The sequence below is a fragment of the Acomys minous genome (assembly GCF_964271855.1).
Source record: "Acomys minous genome assembly, chromosome: 8".
NCBI lineage: Eukaryota > Metazoa > Chordata > Mammalia > Rodentia > Muridae > Acomys > Acomys minous.
This window is the reverse complement of record NC_140489.1, coordinates 53,921,868-53,930,202: the sequence shown is the minus strand read 5'-3', so window position 1 is coordinate 53,930,202 and position 8,335 is coordinate 53,921,868. Positions and strand designations below refer to the sequence as shown.

Genomic DNA, 8,335 nt, shown 5'->3' with positions numbered 1-8,335 from the left:
CTTCTTCTTCTTCTTCTTCTTCTTCTTCTTCTTCTTCTTCTTCTGTACAAAAATGTATAGCTTTAAGCAGCAGAAGACACTAGCTGTAACATTTAACAGTGACAGGAGAAACCATGGGAACATAAGTTCCCTATATCAAGACAGAGATGGCCTCAAGGAGCCATATGGAGGCAAGGAAACAAAAGAACAGTTTTGGGGGATACAATTAGAGAGAGACAAATGCAGTCACAGAAAGTATCTACAAGAAGCAGGTGGGGTACACTTCATGATGAGGAAGAGAATACAAGGTCCATGGTGTATCATACAAGTCTTGAAGTAAAGACCACTAACTCAACTAACAGTAGAGGCAGCAACACAAACTATTCTTCACACATCACAGACCACATCCTAAGAGCAAACAACTCCAACAGCAAGAATCTCATCTTTTAACTCTGTAAAAATATTCCAAAATGTTAATAATTCCAGGACTCCTGCTTAAGAAGACATGCTTGTATTTTTCCCTGTATCCTGAAGACACCAAAGATCCTCCAAAGGGATCCAAAGGAATCCAAAGGAATCAAGTCACAAAGCCCCTTCGTCCTAAGGGTATTTTTGTAATTAGGCAGCAAGTCCTAGAAGAAGCAACAAAAGAGAGTGGAGGAGGACGAGGGGCACAAGTAGGATGACTTTATCTGTCAGGTTCATGACTTAGGACAGGGGTGAGGGGCTTGTTGCTATCTTGCTTCACTATCAGGTATGTCACTCAGTTTGGAGTTTCAGTCCAGTGAGAGCTGCACAATGTCAGCTTGGCTCTGTGGCTATTGATACTCATATTTTCTTGAAATGGAATGCATTTTCAATTGCTGTCTTAAGCAACTTTTGCTCATTGTGTCATAAAAAATTGGGTTCTGAATAGGATTCTTCTGGAGGTGGCACACTAAATATTCTCATAAATTTCCTCTTATTCCTCTTGGCATACATGAAAAGGCCAAAGGTAAGAAAGATCACTATCAAGTAAACATTGGTGGCTTTATTCCAGGCCTCATGAACTTTGTAATCAGTAGAACCTTCATCACCCATCACAAAGTACCTTCCAGCCATGAGACTTGGCCTCCTCCAGCCACGTTCCCAAGCCTGTGAAATCTGCTTCAGGTGGCATACAGGACAGACCTCCCCCGACAAGTGGTCCAACACCCACAGGATTACTCCATATTCAATTTCAATTCCTTAAAAACATGTATCACACATCCCCCAACATATTTGTGTTGCTACTAGAAGATTGACACAGTGTGAGGCAGAATTTGTCACTATCTGTCAAGTTCTGAAATCAGACAAGTTATTTGTTTTCAAAATACAGTGATTGAATTATCACAGAACAGATATTTTATTCCATGCTGTAGATATGAGAAAGGAAATGTACTCATATATTTCAGTAAAGCCTGACCAAGCACAGGAAATTGCATTTGATTTTTAAGTTAAAAGACAATTGCCAAAGCCATGTATATGGCTCAGTCAGTAAAGTGCTTGCACTGCAAACATAAGTTAAATCTGAGTTGAATCCTCAGAACCTATGTAAAAGTTGGGCCTGATTGTAATACATTTGTAATCCAAGGGCTTGTGGGGAATAAACAAGAGGACCTAAGGGCCTCACTGTCTAATCAGCCTATCCCACATGATAAAGTTCAGGCCTGTAGTGAGAATTTTGGTCTCTTTAAAAATGATACCCTATGAGCATATAGAGGGGGAGGTAATCCCCCTCAGGAACAGTCATAGGGGAGGGGAATAAGGGGAAATTGGGAGGGAGGGAAGAATGGGAGGATACAAGGGATGGGATAACCATTGAGATGTAACAAGAATAAATTAATAAAGGAGGAAAAAAAAGAAAAAAGAAAAAAGAAAAAAATCACCAATGAATGATATTAAACAAATTATATACATTGTAAAAAAAAATGCAGTTATGTTGGGTATATATTTTTGTTTTAATCCCAGGTGTGGGATATATGGTTGCTTCATATTGACCACAGTAGCCAACTGTGATTTTTCTAGTGCTCAAGCAAAGACATGATTTTGACAGTTCAAGATAGTTTATATTTGGAATCCTGGGGGACTCTTCAGAAGGAGCTCTGGCAGCTGTGGCTACCCTGATGTCCCCCCTGCTATTGCTGGTTGCTGGTTGCTGCCACTGCTGCTGTTGCTGCTGCTGCTTTTCCTGCTTGCTGATTGCTTTTCCTGTTTGCTGCATTGCTGGTTGATGCTTGGAGATATCCTGGTGATGAAGACTGAAATTGCCTCACTAACACAAGGCCACTAATCATGAAGAAATAATCTAAAGATATCTCAGATAAGGGGTGAGACTTCCGAGAGATTGGCAGAGAGTGCATATCTTATCTGAGTGGCAGAAGATCAGAGACTGTGGAACTGGTAAGTAACCTGGCAGATGACTCCAAAACACCAATTCCTGGTAATTTCTGGACAGGAGGGGACATTCCACGAGCTGGGCACACTGAGTTCCAGGCCATGAGCCCATTCTCAGATCCAGGATTCCCGCATAGTCAAGGGTTCGAGGCACCAGGTGCTTACTGGAGTGTGGGTCCGCTCATGGTTAAAACAAGATATTCCATGACAAAACCAAATTTAAACAATATATATTGATTAACATAGCTATACTGGTGTTGCTGATACGCAACATCAAATTGAATGGAGAGAAACTCAAAACAATATCATTAATATCAGGACAAGATAAACCTGCTCACTCTCTCCCACTCTCTTAAATATAGAACTCAAAGTTCTAGCTAGAATAATAAGACAGTTAACAAACATGAAGGGAATACAAATCTGAAAGGACGCCATCATAGTATCACTATGCACAGATGATACGATAGTATACATTAGTGACCCCAAAAGGTTCACCAGAAAGCTCCTACATCTGATAAACACTACAGCAAAATGGCTGGATACAATATTAACTTAAAAAATTAGTAGCCCTTCTGTATACAAATGATGAATGGGCTGAGAAAGAAATTAGGGAAACCACACCCTTCACCATAGCCACAATTAATATAGTTTCATGGAATAACTATAACTAAGCAAGTCAAATACCCGTAGAACAAGAAATTAAAGTCTCTGAAGAATGAAGTTGAAGAAGATATCAGAAGATGGAAAGATCTCTTATGCTCATTAATCAGTAAGATTAACATATTAAAATGACCATGTTACCAAAATCGATCTATAGATTGGATGCAATCCCCATCAAAACACCCACAGAATTTTTAACAGACTCTGAAGAACAATTCTAAACTTCATAAGGAAAAAAACCAGAATAGCTAAAAACAATCCTATATAATAAAGCTCTTCTGAAGTTATCTCCATTACTGGTCTCAAGCTATTTGCACAGAAATAGTAATAAAAACCACATGGCAGTGGCATAGAAACAGATTTGATGACTAGTGGAATTGAATCAAAGACCCAGAAATAAACTCACACATATATGGAAGCTTGATTTTTGACAAAGGAGTAAAAACTGTACAGTAGAAAAAAAGATAGCATCTTCAACAAATGGTGTTTGTCTGACTGGATATCTACATGCAGAAAATGCAAATAAATTTTTATTTATTACTCTACACAAAACTAAAGTCGAAGTGGATCAAAGCCCTCAACATAAACAAGATACACTAAATCTATTAGAAGAGAAAGTGGGGAGAGCCTTGAAATCATCAGCACAAGAGAAAATTTTCTGAACAGAACTCCAACAGCTCAGGCCCTAAGATCAATAATAAATGATTATCATTGGGAGTTGGTTACAAGTTATTATTGGTCTTATTTAGAAAGAAAGCAAGTTAGCTTCAGCGATGTCTCACTTTTCCTTTATTTTACACTCTTAGATTTGGAGATAGGAGTTATAAAGAAAGAAGGGGTAATATAGAAATATATAGGGAACAGAGAAAAAAAGATTAGTGAATCTACTCCTCAACTTAATGCCTTGTCATTCACAAGGTTATTTTTAATTCACTCATAGAGAATTTTGTGTATAGATGCAAAATAAGTTTAATTCTAGACACAGTAGTATAGAATTCAAATGTAAGTTTATTATTCACAAACACACACTATTTATATGTATGTATATATATATATATTCTAATATGAGGTATTGTACCCATATAACTCAATTATAATACAAGGTTTACTTCCAATACTTTCAAAGGCTGTTGCAGGCTGTTTAGGAAAATAAGCTACACAAGTTAATTGTGAGTTGATCAAATCATGCTTATGTCAATGAATAGTCTACTTTTATCACAAGAGTATACTTCTTAGGTGCAGCAGATAGATATGATTCTATAGAAAGATAAAGTAGGATAGTAAGATAAGGTCTTCAAGTACCTCAGAGACATGCAGAATATGGCATTTTAAAGTGTTTTCATTATTTTAAAGATTCACTGACAATGAGACAGGTTAACTCCTGGCAACACCAAGCCTACTTCAAAGAAGATGATGAGCATCAAAAAACCTCCTTATGAAAATGGCTTCAAATGTGGCAAACAAGCCACTGGGCAAAATATCCTCTTTCTACCACAGACAGAATTCTGCCAAACTCTGCAAAGACAGGGTAAGCAAGTCCTCAATAGTTCCTGCTTCACAAATATGTCTGTCAGATATCTTGGACCAGTAGGCTGAAGAAGGTGCTCCAACATTATAGAGAGTTTTGGGTGACTATTCAGGTAGCAAACTGTCTCTGTCATCTTCTCATCTGGATAGCTACTAACCTGAACTCCCAGCACACTCAGGTAATCAAGTTTATTCCTTCTCAAGTGTCCAATGTAGTTGAAGACCAGGTAGCTTAGTTTTACAATGAAGCTTAGTTGTTAGGGGTTAAAATGTTTTAAGGTCTAGATAGATATTTTAAGTTGATAATAACAAGATGTTATAGAGAATGGTTTACATTCAGAATTTTAGATACACTTAGATAAGAAAGATGTATTCTCCAAGGCTGTTAAATACAAATAGCCAAAACACTAGGAACGTAACATTTATATAATTCCTGATTGTGTCATAGTTCTTCTTGTTTTAGGTAGTTTATTGTATAACTGTCTAATAATATAAGTGCTTATGTAAAAATTAAAAATGTTTAATTAATAAATAGTAATAATAATATTAAAAATAATTAATAAATGGGACCTCTTGAAATTGAAAATTTTCTATAAGGCAAGAGACACTGTCAATAGACTGAAATGGCATTCTATATTTTTGAAAAAGATCTTCACTGTCCTTTGTTGGATGTACCAATAAAGGATTAATAGCTAAAGTATACAAAGAACTCAAAACATTGAACACCAGCAAACAAAATAACCCAATAGAAAATGGGGCACAGAACTAAACAGAGAATTCTCAACAGATGAATCTTGAAGGGCTGAGAATCACTTAAAGACATGCATAAAGTCCTTAGTCATCAAGGAAATGCAAAGCAAACAACTCTGAGATTCAATCTTACACTCATCAGAATGGCTAAGATAAAAAAGTCAAGTGACAGCACATGGTGGTAAGGATGTGTAGAATAGAGAATACTCCTCCGTTGCTGATGGGACTGCAAATTTGTACAACCCCTTTGGAAATTATTCTGACACTTCCTTACCCTGTGAATGCCGTACCTTAAGACCCAGCTACATCATTGCTGAGTATATACCCAAAAGACACTCCATACAACAAGGGTACTTGCTTACTTATGTTCATAGAAGCTTTATTTATAATAGCCAGAATCTGAAAACAACCTAGATGTCCTGTACCCCCAAAAAACTGATAAAAACCAAAACCAAACAAACAAAAACTGTGATACATTTACACAATGTACCACTACTCAGTTATTTAACACAAGGAAATCTTGAAAATTTCAGGCAAATAGGTGGAACTAGAAAAGATCATCCTGAGTGAGGTAACCCAGACTCAAAAAGACTCACACAATATGTATTTACATGTAAGTGAATTTTAGCCATATAGTATAGGATAAACATACTATAATGCACAGACCAAAGAAGATATGTAACAAGGAGAACCCACGGGAGAATGCTTAAGTCTAACCCACAAGGGAATTAGAATAGACAGTGGTAGTGCTTGAGAGGAAACAGTGTAGCAGAGGGAGTACAGAGAGAAATAAAGGTGGAAATCAGATCTAGGGAGAGCAGAGGCGGGAGGACAGAAGGCCTGCCGAGGAAAGAGTAACTGTGGGTGGGGGCATCTGCCTGACAAACTGAAGTCAGAATAGGCTTCCAGGAGGATATGAGGGGTACTCTAGCTGGTGCTCCCAGTAGCAGGGGCCATTGGAGACTAAAGAAGACACCCTCTAACTAAACAAGATTCCTAGTGAAGAACACCAACACACCCACAAAAACTTTAATCCAAAATATACCTTTCCCACAAGACATTCATGAATAAAGATAGAACAGATAGATCAGAGAGTTAGGGAATGTCCAACCACTGCTAGGCTCAACCCAAGACACACTGATGTAAGAGAGCCAACTCCTGACACTATTAGCGTAATTCTGCTATGCTTGTACACAGGAACCTATCAGTGTTGTACTCTGAGGGGATCCACCCAGCAGAGGTTATAAACAGATGCTGCGACTCACAGACCAACAATGGGACAAGGACAGGAAGTGTAGTGGAAAAGTGCCAGGAAGGACAAAAGGACTTAAAGGGGACTGGAGATCCACAAAAAGACCACAAAGCCAAGTAACCAAGGCCCTGTAGAGTCTGAAACACCAAGCAAGGATCATTCATGGACTGGATCTGGTCCTCTACATTGATGTAGCCAATGGCCAGCTCAGGCCTCATGAGGGTCCACTAGTAAGGGGAGCAGGAACTACCTCTGAGATGGACTTTTTTGTCTCTTATTTATTACTTCCCCAACATGGGACTGCCTTGCTAGGTCTCAGGGGAAAAGAACAAACTCAGTCCTGATGCAACTTGCTGACCTGGGGTGGGAGGGCTTCCCTTTTCTAAGGAATAGGAGAGGGAAGTGGGGGGACGGAGAGTGGGACTAGGAGGAAGGGAGAGATGTACAGTGGTTAAATAGGTTAATAAAGAGAAGATCTGCACTCACTTTTCCCTCTCTCCTTCTTTATCTCCTACTTGTGTTGGGGATCGGAAGGGATAGAGGTGGTATAGGGAGGTGAGAAAAAGAACCGAATACAATGGCCAAAAGCCTGTACACACAGCCCAGTGAGAGAACTTGTCTTAAATAATTGGAGAAGGGGTACTGGTAAGATTTCTCAGTAAGTTTTGACACTTGCCACCAAAGAGGAGTACTTGAAAGGACCGACATGATGGACCCATATGCAAATTTTCCACTGACCTTCATACATGGCCTGTGACATCCACATGCCCTCACTTCAACATCATGCATACACACATATGCGTACATGCCCAAACACACACACTTGTACATACACATGTTCTCAGTAATTCTTTCTGAACCAATGCTTTGCCCAGTGCTCACTGTATGGTAGCCTTATCTCCTTATTTAGTATGGTTTCCATTTTGAAGAAACTATCCATTAGTTGAGAAATATTGTATGGAATTACTAATTTAGTAATTGTCCATCTCATGCTGTATCAAAGCATAAACAAAAAATTAAGGTGATAATTGAACACAATTTACAAGTCTGTCACTGGTACTTTTTACATCCTCACCAGAACTGCTACCACATATCTTTTGAATGACCTCATGCATTCCTGGGAAATCCTCTACCACTGAGCTGTTATCGCTAACTCTTCAGTGGTGTTTTGATTTGTAGTTTCTTGATATTTATGTACTTTTAACATATTTTACTTATGCTTCTTCATTATTTTTATGACTCTTAGCTCTTATTACCCTTACTCCATTGCTCCATATAGCCTCTTTTGAAACACGTTTGCATAGCTTTAATATTGTGAGCCACATCAACATAAGAATTTGAATCCAAGTGCATTTTGGTCCCTGGAAGAGGCTATAGGCATACTTCTGAATAATAATAATGTTGAAAAGTGAAGGATATAAAATAGTATATGATAAATAATAAAAAGGATGAGTAAAATCTTATTATTTTTATATTGCTAGACTAATGATTCACTGTTTAATGACTGAATGTTTACACGATACAATTTTCTAGAATAATGCTCACATTCTGTGCTGTAGACTATGGAAAAAGATAGAAGTGTGCCTCATAAAGTAAATCATGGCTATCTATCTGAATGCATGTGAGTTTGGTATAGATGGACTTATAGTTATCAACTCATAAGTCCTTTGTAATAAGGTAGCTTTTCTTCCACAATCCCTTCTTTGGCTCTTTATTATAATGTAGAAGAAATTTCATCAAACTACCTGTTAA

The 8,335-nt window shown here is 38.0% G+C and overlaps 1 pseudogene across 1 annotated transcript; it reads right to left on the bottom strand.

Moving 5' to 3' along the window:
• Positions 1 to 755: 755 nt before the first annotated feature.
• On the bottom strand, positions 756 to 1,080 carry LOC311604105 (small integral membrane protein 19-like; annotated as a pseudogene). The gene has a single exon. The product of its transcript is annotated as a small integral membrane protein 19-like (transcript).
• Positions 1,081 to 8,335: the final 7,255 nt, after the last annotated feature.